The sequence below is a fragment of the Musca autumnalis genome, unplaced genomic scaffold, assembly GCF_047663935.1.
Source record: "Musca autumnalis isolate F117 unplaced genomic scaffold, ASM4766393v1 scaffold_2, whole genome shotgun sequence".
Classification (NCBI taxonomy): Eukaryota; Metazoa; Arthropoda; class Insecta; order Diptera; family Muscidae; genus Musca; species Musca autumnalis.
Window position 1 is genome coordinate 198,568,388 of NW_027411755.1, and position 12,702 is coordinate 198,581,089.

The following is a 12,702-nucleotide window of genomic DNA, read 5'->3' on the forward strand; positions in this document are numbered from 1 at the left end:
GATGTTTTTTCCTCCATGTATATATAAGACAGCTTTAGGAGGTCTTCTTTCTATAGAAGGCCACTTTAGGAAGTCTTCTATCAATAGAATTCTCCGTTAGAAGGTATTCTATTTAAAAAAGACGCTCTTATGATGTCTTCTCTCTATAGAAAACTACTTCAGCAGGTCCTTGATTTATAGCAGACCCCTTTGGGAGGTGTTCGACCTTTAGGAGGTCTCCTATGTATTGAAGACCTCTTTAAGAGGTATACTATGTACGAAATCCGTCTTAAGAAGATCTTCTTTCTATAGAAGACTAATTTAGGAAGTCTTCTATTAAGAGAATACTTCGTAAGAAGGTATTCCATTTGAGCTCTTCTATTTAAAGAATACTCCGTTAGGAGGTCCTCGATCTATAGAAAACACTTATAGGTGGTGTTCGACCAGTAGAAGATACCTTTAGTAGGTCTTCTATCTATCGAAGACTCCTTTAAAAGGCCAACTATGTGTAGAATCCTTATTTAGGAGGTATTTTTTCTATAGAAGACCCCTTTAGGAGGACTTCTATCAATAGAATACTTCGTTAGGAAGTTTTCCAATTAAAAGAGAACCTCTAAGGAGGTACTTTAGCTATTGGTCCTTGATCTATAGAATACATCTAGATGAGGTCCTCGATCTATAGAAGATTCCTTTATGAACTCTTCCATCAATAGAAGACCCCTGTGTACGAGGTCTTCTATTTAAAGAAGACCCTTTATCCATTTGTGAGTTTTTCCCATTATATAATACCTACGATCTTTAGAAGATTCCTTTAGGACTTCTTCTATCTATTGAAGACCCCTTTAGGAGGTTTTCGTTTTATGATACCCCTTTAGAAGTTATTCCATTTCCATTTCAATAGAATTCTCCGTTAGAAGGTACTTTGTTTAAAGAAGACCCCCTTAGGAGGTCTTCTCTCTACAGAAAACCACATCAGGAGGTCCTCGCTTTATAGAAGACACCTTTCAGGGTGTTCGACCTGAACAATACCCCTTTAGGAGGTCTTCTTTCTGTAGAAGACTAATTAAGGAAGTCTTCTATTAATATAATACCTAGTTAGGATGTATTTCATTTGAGTTCTTCTATTTAAAGAATACTCCGTTAGGAGGTCCTCGTTCTATAGAAGACCCCTATTGTTGGTGATCGACCAGTAGAAAATTCCTTTAGGCCTTCTATCTATTGAAGACCCCTTTAAGAAGTCTACTATGTGTAAAATCCTTCTTCAGAGGGCCTTCTATTTATAGAAGACCCCTTTATAGAAATAATTCTATAGAAGACCCCGTTAGGTCTTCTTTCTATAGAAGACCCCGCTAGGAGGTCTTCTTTTTATAGAAGACCCCGTTAGAAAGTTTTCCAATTAAAGAAGAACCTGCAAAGAGGTCTTCTATCTATAGGCCCTCGATCTGTATAAGACACCTAGAGGAGATCCTTGATCTATAGGAGATTCCTTTCGAAGTCTTCCATCTATAGAAGTCCCCTGTACGAGATCTTCTATTTAAAGAACACTCTTTACCCATTTGGGCGTTTTTCCATTTATATAATACCTGCGATCTTAAAAGATTCCTTTAGGACTTCTTTTATCTATTGAAGACCAGTTTAGGAGGTCTTCATTTTATGATACCTCTTTAGGAGTTCTTCCATTTATAGAATACCTCGTTATGAGAACTTCTAGTTAACGAAGGCCCCTTATGAGTGCTTATATTAAAAGAAGACCCCTTAGAAGGCCTTCTATCTATATAAAGCCTCTTTAAAATGTCTTCTATTCAAAGAAGACCCCCTCAGGATATCTTATATTAAGGAGATATTCTTTCTATAGAATACCCCTTTAGGAGGTCCCATATTTAGAAAGACCTCCTTATTAGGTCAATTTAAATACGACCCCGTAAGTTAGTTTTCTTTTAGCAGAAGGCCCTCTTGGAAGGTCTTCTTTCTATAGAAGAGGTCTCAGACCTTTTATCTACATAAGCCGCCTTTGGGTGGTCTTCTAGTAAAAGGAGGCCACTTAGAACCCTATTAGGTGTATCTATATTCCTCTAGCAGCTCCTCTATCCTTAGAATGAATACCTCTTTAGGGCATACATCAACCCCATTAGGAGGTCTTCTACCCTTGTACGACACCATTCATAGGTCCTTTTAGAAGGTATTCTATTCTTGAAAAATTCTTTTTGGAAGTTTTCTATCTACAGTAGATCCCTTTAAGAGGTCTGCTATCTTAAAATAACTTCTTTCGGAGGTCTTCTATCTATACGAGGTATCCTATCTATAGATCTATATAATACCCCTATAGGAGGGTTTCGATCTATAAAGATCCCTTCAGGAAATCTTCGATATATAGATGATCCCGTTAGGAGGTATTCGCTCCATAGAAAACGCCTGTAACGAGTCTTCTTTTTATAAAATACACCTTGAGGGAGTCTAATATCTACAGGTGACCGTTTAGGAGGTCCTCGATCTACAGCAAACCCACCGTAGTGCAATGGTATGTACAACCGCCTTGCACGATAAAGGACGTGGGTTCGATTCCCAGGCCATGCAACATCAAATGTTCAACGGTGGCAAAATACCCCTCAGTGATGTTGGCGAGGTTTCCTGAGTATTTCAGCCATATAAAACTTATCTACAAGTTGTGTCTTAGGACACGCCGTTCGGACTTGGCACTAAACAGTAGGTCCCATATCATTGAGCTAATATGAATCGGCGTGCACTCATTGATATGAGAGAAGTCTTCCTTGTCCCGTATGGGATGTTTGTGGAACACTTATTACATTAGGAGTTCTTCCAATTATAGAATACCTCGTTAGGAAGTCTTATATTTAAAGAGGGGTATCTATACATAGAAGACACCGTTAGGAGGTCTTATCCCCGTAAAATACACCTTCAGGAAGTCTTAGGTGGTCTCCTTTTTCAGGTCTTCTTTCTATAGAATATCTCTCTAGGAGGTCTTATATTTAAAGAAGACCCCCTAAAAGGGTATTCTATACATAGAGGACACCTTTAGGAGGTCTTAGGTGGTCTCCTTTTTCAGGTCTTCTTTCTATAGAATACCTTTCTAGGAGGTCTCAAATCTAGAGAAGACATCTTTGGGAGGCCTTTTATCTATAGAAAGCCGTATTAGGAGATCTTTTCCACCTTAGAAAATCGTGTTTTTGTGCAACACCCTCTTAGGTGTATGCTCTAGGAGGTCCTCTATCTTTAGAATGAATGTCCCTTTAGGAGGTCGTCCATCTTTGGATGCACACTTTAGCACATATTCTTTCCATAGACGGGCTTTTTAGACCCCTCTTCAGGAGGATTTATATCTGTAGACGACTGTTTGTGATGACTTCTATCGATAGAAGATCCCTTTAAGAATTTTTTTATTGTAGGAAGACCCGTTTATGAAGTCTTCTATTAAAAAAGGTCACCTACCTTAGCAGATATTCTTTGTATAGAAGAATTTTTATGAGGTCTTCTACCAAGAGAAGGGCCCTTAAAAGGGCTTTGTATCTACAGGAACCCCCTTATAAGAGGCATTATATCTATAACAGGCCATTTAAAGGGACCTTAAATCTATATAGGACATCTTCGAAGGTTTTCTATATACAGAAGGTCTCCTAAGGAGGCCAGATGCAAGATCCTTTTACGTGCATATATAGAATATTCCTCTAGGAAGTCCTATATCTATAGAACGAATGTCCCTTGAGGAGATCGTCCATCTTAGGAAGCCCACATTTGCAGGTACTTTTTTACAGAAGGACTTTTTAGGCCCCTCTTTAGCGGGATTTCTATCTGTAGAGGACCGTTTGTGATCACTTCTATCAATAGAAAATCCCTTAAGGATTTCTTGTATTGTAGGAAGTCCGGCTTATGAAGTCTTCTATTTAAAGAGACCACCTTAGCAGATATTCTTTGTATAGAAGCATTTTTATGAGGTCTTCTACCAACAGAAGGGCCCTTAAAGGGCTTTGTATCTACAGAAGGTCCCTTAAGAAGCATCATATATAAAAGGCCACTTAAGGGGACCTTAAATCTATATAGGACCTCTTCGAAGGTTTTCTATATACAGAAGGTCTCCTAAGGAGGCCAGAGGCAAGATCCTCTTACGTGCATCTACAGAATATTCCTCTAGAAAGTCCTCTATCTATAGAATGAATGCCCCTTTTGGAGATCGTCCATCTTTGGAAGCCCACATTAGCAGGTATTCTTTCTATAGAGGGACTTCTTAGACCCCTCTTCAGGAGGATTTCTATCTGTAGAAGACCGTTTGTGATGACTTCTATCAATAGAAGATCCTTTCAGGATTTTTTTTATTGTAGGAAGACCTGTTTATGAAGTCTTCTATTTAAAGAGACCACCTTAGCAGATATTCTTTGTATAGAATAATTTAAATGAGGTCTACTACCAACAGAAGGGCCTTGTATCTACAGAAGGCCCCGTAAGAGGCCGTATATATAAAAGGCCACTTAAGGGGACATTATATCTATACAGGACCTCTTCGAAGGTTTTCTATATACAGAAGGTATCCTAAGGAGGTCTCCTATCTAAGAAAAGCCTCCTCTAGCCCCCTGTTTTTGTAACTATTTTTTGTTCGTTCGTCTATATTCGTAATAATTTGAGCATCCATAGCTCAGCCCCTAGACGATATACAGACGTTATTCTTCGTAGGCATGTTCAATATATAGTATAGAATTCCTCATTCAAAAATCAGCGTTCTATATCTGCCCTAAGGCGAGTGAATCGATCAACAAAAATTTGACAATTCGTGTGAGAACAATAAATATTTTTACAAAAACTGGGGTTAGTCTTATATCTATAGAATACCTCCTTAAAAGGTCTATTTAATACCCTTCGTTGAGGACTTCTATCTTTAAAAGATACTTTTAGGAGGTCTTACATCCATAGGTGATCTTCTATCCTTAGAAGATACATTTATAAGGTCTTCTACCTACAAAAGACTTCTTTAGGATGTGCTCTACCTATAGTTAATTTTCATTTCGGTCAATGAATCCCCATAATAGAGTCAAAGATACAGTATTTTTTGCTTACCTGCACAATCAAAAATTGCACGACTTCTTGTGCAGCAATCCCCAAAATGCAGGAAGCTTAAATTCGCTTGCCTGCCCAACAAGGCCGATATCTTCAATATTACTTACATGCATATGATGTGCAGCTATAACAATGTTGAAATAATAAAGTGAGAGACATTTCAAGTTCGGGAGAGAAAACGTTACAATTTTTTACAATTCATTATCTTTACTTGTGTTGTATTTGTATTGCACACTTCTTATCAGTACAAAATCAGAGTGGTCGAATTTTATCCTTGTTTTGAGTTCGCAAAAAAATTTACAACCAAATTGAAGTAAAATCACAAAAATGTTGATGCAGCTATGCCGAAAATGCAGCTATTGAATGTGCACTAAAACATAATATATTGAACGTAATCTAGAGAATAGTTGCCTATAAACAGATTTTTGGTCAGGTAACGCCAAAATGCAGCTATGAATAATGCAGGTAACCAGAAATTACTGTATTAAGCAGACTTCCCTATGTTGTGAGTAAGACGTAATTTTTATTATCTCAGTTCAAATAACCCAAAATGTAGGTATTTGCGGACATAAGTTTTCTTTTGAAGGCCTTTAACAAGTTTGAAACTATTTTCTGAAGTTTGTCACTTTGAGTTCTTCTCACCATAATGGCATAATTCTGTTTAGCAAATTATTTTGATATTTTGTTCTGTACTCCACTCTTAGGTAATTTTTTAGTTCCCACATAAAATATTTTGTATGCTGTCGTCTACAATAGTTATTACAATTTTTATCTTGTTCTCTGATCATGATATCGATCACTTGATAATTTTGCCACTTACACTTTCGTAATATATTTCACTTGGAGGATTTCTGGCATGATTGAGGAAGCATAAATCGGTGTAAATATACATGGGATCCATTGCAATGGGTAATGATGCACTTTTTTTTTTGCCTACAGCTAAAGTGTAAACAATAACACTTTTAATAAACACAATGAAACTTAATACACTTTGAATTTTAATTTGCAGTGTGTTTTTTTTTTAATTTTTCTTTGGTGGTACCTTCAGCAACGAATGAAGTTCACAAATGCACTGTTACAAACTGTTGGGAGTTATAACCGGCGGTGGATTAAAAAAAATAAATTCGGTATCAATTTTCACATGAATCGAAAACAAACAAAGCAACAGTGGAAGAGGTTCGGCGAGAGGTGATAAGGGGTAGGCGTCACTGACGGTAGCCGCCGTCGTCTCCGATGGTGATTCAAATTACATGGAAATTGTCAACAACACTTCGGTATCTCATATCTTAACACGACGAAGACGACAGAGAACAACATACACATAACAAAAGAAGTATCGAAATAAAATGGCAAACAATAATAAAAACAAACCCAAAATCGAATAAGAAAACAAAATGAAACGAAAACACCAACAACCGGAAGGATAAATTACTCATATTAAAAGAGTCGGTCGGGTAGTAAACAACAATTTTTGGTATTGATAGGATCCAATGGAGAGGAGAAAAGGGAAAATAAAGTAGCAAGGAAGACAGAGAGTGTAGAAAACACAACATTGTTTGATGGATAGCTGTCAGCTTGTCTGACAAAATAGTGGCATGAAGAAGTTCAGCATACCTGTTTTATGTCCGTCCGATAATAATTAAAGGCTACCTAAAAACAAGACGATGAGTTATTTGCTTCTCTTTCTTCGATCATAAACATTCTGAACTACAGTCAAACTTCACTACAACGTAGCTGTTGGAACACAGGGTTAATACGTTATAATGATCAATAGATAATTCGTTATAGCGCCGTTCGTTGCAGATAAGTTCGACTGTACTTCGAATAAGAAAATAGTTCTTGTAAAAGAGTAACAGGTCTTCAATAGAGGTTCTTTTTATAAGAGATCAGTAGCTCTTCTAATTGTTATAGAAGACCAGCAGATCTCGTTCTTATTAGAGACAGCTAGCAGTTCTTGTTATAGAAGAAAGGTAGGTCATCCTATAGAAGACCAGTAAGTAGATCTTCTTGTAAAAGACCAGTAGCCTTTCCTATAGAGGACTAGTAGGTTTTCCGACAGAAGAATAGTAGGCCTTCGTATAGAGAACCAATAGGTATTCTAATTGAAGATTAGTTGGCCTTCTTGTAGAAGACCACTAGATCTTTTAATAAAATAAAAGTAGGTCTTCTTATAGAAGACCAGGAGATCTTCTTATCTTCCTATAGAAGACCAGTAGGTTTTGTTATAGAAGAATAGCGAGTCTTCTGTTGGGAAACCAGTTGGTATTCTTTTAGAATACCAGTAGATCTAGCTACAGAAGACCAGTAGTTCTTCCCATAGAAGACCAGTAGGTATTTCTATAGTAGACTAATAAGTTAAAGTAGGTCTTCCTATAGAAGAAAAAGAGAACAGTTGGCCTTTTTATGAAAGACTAGCAGATCCTTAGTATGGAAGTCTGGCAGTTCTTCTTATAGAAGACCAGTATAAAACCTACTAGTGGACTAGTAGGTTTTCTTACAGAAGACTCGTAAGTCTTTGCTTAGAAGACTAATTGGAGGATCTTTTTATAAGAAAACAGAAGGCCTTTCTAGAGAAGGCCAGCAGGTCTTCTTATAATAAAACAGTAGGTTTTCCTATAGAATACCAGCAGGTCTTCTAATAAAAGAAGAGTTGATATTCTTATAGAGTTGGTATTCTTGTATAGAAGACAAAAAGGTCTTATTATAGAAGGTAATATAAGACCTATATAAATAATATATAATTGTTCCATACGGGACAAGGGAGACTATTCTCATATCAATGAGTGCACCCCCATTCATATTAGCTCAATGATATGGGACCTACTGTTTCTTGCCGAGTCCGAACGGCGTGTCTTAAGACACCACTTGTAGAGAAGTTTTACATGGTTGAAAACTCAGGAAATATCGCCAACATTACTGAGTGGTATTTTGCCACCGTTGAAACTTTTGATGTTATTTTGCCGGGGAATCGAACCACTGCACCACGGTGGCAACCTATAGATCTTCTTAAAGAAAGTCCCATAGAAACAAAGTTGCCTTCTTAGATTTTCGTACAGAATACAAAAAGTTCTAGGAGCACGCCTTCTTCCAGAAGACTAGTACACCTTCACATAGAATACTTGTAGGTATTCTTCTATACAAATGTATTTTCTTATAGAAGCCCACCAAATCTTCTTCTTATAGGAGACCTCCATGTCTTCTTGTAGAAGAAGACAATCAGCTCTTGTACTTACAAAATACCGTAAGGTCTTCTTATAGAGGACCAGTAGGTCTTATAGAAGACCAATAGGACTTTTTCTAAGAGAAGACCAGCAGCTCTAGATGAATAGTAGGTCCCTTATAGAACACCAGTAGATCTTCTTCTTCTTCCTAAACCTACTGGTCTTCTTCTTATAGAGGCCCAGTAGGTCTTCTTATAAAATACCAGAAGGTCTTATACTTATGGAGGACAAGTTGGACTTCTTAAACAATACCTGAAGGTCTTATTCTTATGGAAGACCGGTAGATCTTCTTTCAAAAAAATACTCAAAAGGTTTTTCATTGTAAAGGACCAGTAGGTCTTCTTCTTATAAAAGACCAGTAGCTCCAAACGACTGGTAGGTAGATGATTATTAGGTCCGTTATACATATAATACCAGTTGATCTACTTGTAGAATAACAGCATATGTATTATAGAAGACAACTAGTAGGTCTCATTTTTATAGAAGACCATTAGGTCTTCTTCTTATGGAGGATCAGTAGGTCTTCTTCTTATAGAGTAGGTCTTCTTTTTTAAAGAAAGCCAATGAAGGTTTTCATCTTGTAAAAGTCCAGTAGGTCATCTTCTTAGAGAAGAGCAATAGTTCTTCCTATCATAGAAGACCAGAAGGTATTGTTCTTATAAAATATCAATAGGTCTTTTTATAGAATAGCAGTAGGACTTCTCAGAAAAGACCAGTAGGCCGCCAGACCAGAAAGTCTTCTTATAGAAGACCAGTAGGTCTTATGGAAGTCCAGTAGGACTTCTTATAGAAGATTTGTTGGTCTTCGTATAGAAGACTACTTTGTTTTCTTATCGAAGACCAGTAAGCGTTCTTATAAAAAACAATTAGGTCCTCTTATAAAAAACCAGTAGATCTTTTTACAAAAGTACGTCTTTTTGAAGACCCCCTATAAGAGGACTTCCATGTATGAAGACGCCTTCAAGAGGTTTTCCATTTATAGAATAACCCTTTAGCAGGCCCTCTCTATCTATACAAACGCTCTGTAGGACATCTCTAGACAGCGGAATTTTATGCAACCCCTATTTTTGATTAGGGATTCGCAGTGAGATTCTATAATCGGTTTTTCGATCATTCGGCTTTTGTGAAAAACTTAAAACTGGATTTTCGGTTAGTCTATTATTTGAGAGTGTTCAAAAAGTCGACTTTCGATTAATCGTTAACCGCCGATACCCGATTATAATCGAATATAATCGACCATTTTCGTTGATGCGATCCGCGATGGTTATATGTATAAAAAAGTACCATCTATTGCGCGGTTTTAGCACGCACAATAGTCAACTACGACTAATAGTCGACCTCGATTAATAGTCGACTACGAATAATAATAGACTACGACTAATGGTTGACTACAGCTTTGTTCCAAAACTACAAAGTTTTTACAATTTTTACGACTTTTACACATTTTATCCGTAAACCCGTTCCTGTACACATAAAAGTTGTAAAATGTTCTCTTCTCTTTAAACAAAAATGGCGCTGAATGACGCTCCCTTTAAAAACTTTTTACTCGATAAATTTGAGCGTGTAAAATATAGTAACATGGATGCCGGCGTCTGATTGCCTGGTACGACGACTTAGATATTTGTTCCAGATTTTTTGACGATTTTTCCATTTTTGCGTTCCTGAACTTTTTGAAAAAAACTTTTGTGTGACAACAATTTTTTTCTTTCTCTCTTTTACGAGTTTTGCTATTAAAAAGTACGGGAACAAAGCTTACGAATAACAGTTGACTCCGTCTTCCGAAAGTCGATCAAGAATAATCGATTATCCGGTTTTCGCACATTCAATAGTCGACTACGACTTTTGGAAATATTACGGCTAATAACCGATTAATCGATTAACCGAAATCGATTTTACGTATCCCTATTTTTGATCCGATTAAAATTTGAGGCTGGGCATATCTTTGGCTTCTGAATAAATTGCAATCGAAACATGTCACATATGCAAAAATATGCAAAATGCATAAATTATGCATATGCAAATATTAGTTTTTGCATATGCAAAATTTATGCATTTTACATATTTTCGTATGCAACAAATATTTCAATAATATCTTCAAAAATGTTTAAGTGTACATTTTTTCCTGTTTAAAATTCTCCTCAGACAAGTCAACAAAATAGAGAAATGTATAACCACAGCCACGACCTTCAAAATACCGAAAATCGGGAGGTACCGTTCTATGGGGGCTATATTAAGACGTGGACCTATACCGACAAATTTCCGGTGGAAAGTTTTATACCCCCAAAGAAGACTTAATACAAAATTTCAGCCATTTCGGAGGGATTTTGAGGCAAAAACCTTCAAAATACAGAAAATCGGGAGGTACTGTTCAATGGGTGCTATATGAAGACGTGGACCTATACCGACAAATTTCAGGTATAAGGTTTTATACCCCCACCGAAGACTAAATACCAAATTTCAGTCATTTCGGTGGGATAACAAGGGCGCAGCCTTCAAAATAGAGAAAATCGGGAGGTACCGTTCTATGGGGGCTATATGAAGACGTGTACCTCCTATACCGACAAATTTACTGTCGAAAGTTTTATACCTCCAAGGAAGACTGAATACCAAATTTCAGTTATTTCGGTAAGATATTATGGCCACAATCTTCAAAATAGAGAAAATCGGGAGGTACCGTTCTATGGGAGCTATATGAAGATGTGAACCTATACCGACAAATTTCAGGTCTAAGGTTTTATACCCCCAACGAAGACTAAATACCAAATTTCAGTCATTTCGGTGGGATAATGAGGGCGCAACCTTCAAAATACCGGAAATCGGGAGGTACTGTTCTATGGGAGCTATATGAAGACGTGGACCTATACCTACAAATTTCCGGTCGAAAGTTTTATACCTCCAAGGAAGACTGAATACAAAATTTCAGACATTTCGGTGGGATATTAAGGCCTTCAAAATACAGAAAACAGGAGGTACTGTTTTATGGGGGTTATACGAAGTCATGGACCTTTGCGGAAAAATTTCAGGTGGAACGTTTTTTTTACCACCAATGAAGATTTAATACCACATTTAATCTATTTTGGTGGGATACTTAGACCACATCTCCTATCTGCAGAAGACCCCTTTAGGAGGTCTTCATAAGTGGAAGGCCCTTTATAAGGTCTTCCGTTTATAGAAGACGCCATTAGATGGTCTTCTTTAGACAGAGATCTTCTTTGTAGAGAATTCTTCCGGTACCTCCCCCACAAAAGTTCCAAAATGTTCGGAAAATTTGTGCGCACGATAACTCTTGAAGGGAGTAACCGATTTGGCCCACACTTTGTACATCGTGAAAGTTCTACTAGACTTAGATTAAGTTTAAATATGGACTCAATCGGTCCACTCCTTCGTTTACCTCCCACACAAAATTTCGGAAAAGTTCAGTTTAGGACCTGCTCTCGAATCGCTTTGATTTTTCTTGTAGCAACTTGTATTCGTTGTCCCCCATACGACGGTACAAGTTTCATAAGGGGCAAGTCCATACTTCCTGAGAAAATAGCCTGAAAGGTGCAAAAAAAAACCTCTATGACACCGTGTGTAGTGGTTGGAGCGCAAGATAAATCTCGAACGGATCTGCCAATTCGGTCCAAAATTTGGCCTTCGTAATATTTTGTCCAAACATAGTTTAAGTTCGAAGATAAACCATGTCGGTCCACTTCTTCAGGTGCCTCCCTCACAAAAATTCAAAAATCTTCGGAAAAAATATGCGCACGATAACTCTTGAAGGGAGTGACTGATGTAATTTATACTCTGCACATCCTAATATATCTACCAGATATAGATCAGGTTCGAATATGGACTATATTTGTGCACTCCTTTGGGTACCTCCCACTCAAAATGTCGGATAAGTTCACTTTAAGACCTGCTCTCGAAGCACTTTGATTTTTGTTGAAGAAATTTGCATTCACTACTTCCATTACGACGGTAAAAGTTTTTTCAGGAGCAGGTCCATATTTCTTGGGAAAATATCCCGAAAGGTGTAAAAAGCCCTATGTCACCATATGTGGCTCTCGAACTGTTCTACCGATTTGGTGCAACATTTGATCTTCGTCATATTTTATCCAAACTTAGTTTCATGGGGCAATACCGGTCCCCAACTTACGGTACTTCGCCCCAATATTTAAAAAATGTCACTAAAATGTTAGGACGATATCACTTGAATGGTGCAACCAATTTGGTCCAAACTTTGGATCTCCTAATATTTTGTCAAAATTTAACTTAACTTCTAAAATGGCCCATATCGGTAATCCCAAAGGGTACCTCCCCCACAAAAGTTCAACATTTGTGTTAATTCCTAATCCACATTTTTGTTGGGAAGTTCAAATGTTGAAAAAGGGCCACAAAATTCTGAAGAGACGCTAAATAACATTCTATCTGTCCGTAGATGAAAGTTTCAATTCAC

At 37.3% G+C, this 12,702-nt stretch overlaps 1 protein-coding gene across 3 annotated transcripts in view; it reads right to left on the minus strand.

The window, feature by feature from the left end:
- The window catches only part of LOC141395099 (uncharacterized), a 325,045-nt gene that overhangs the window by 36,696 nt on the left and 275,647 nt on the right, over positions 1-12,702 (minus strand). Inside the window, exon 5 of one of the 3 annotated variants that reach the window (XR_012410541.1) lies at positions 3,570-3,580. The exons of the other annotated variants lie outside the window; for them this stretch is intronic. The gene's annotated coding sequence lies outside the window, so the exon portion shown is untranslated. Of the gene's footprint in view, positions 1-3,569; positions 3,581-12,702 lie in introns of those variants that run through there. 3 annotated transcript variants of the gene reach the window in all.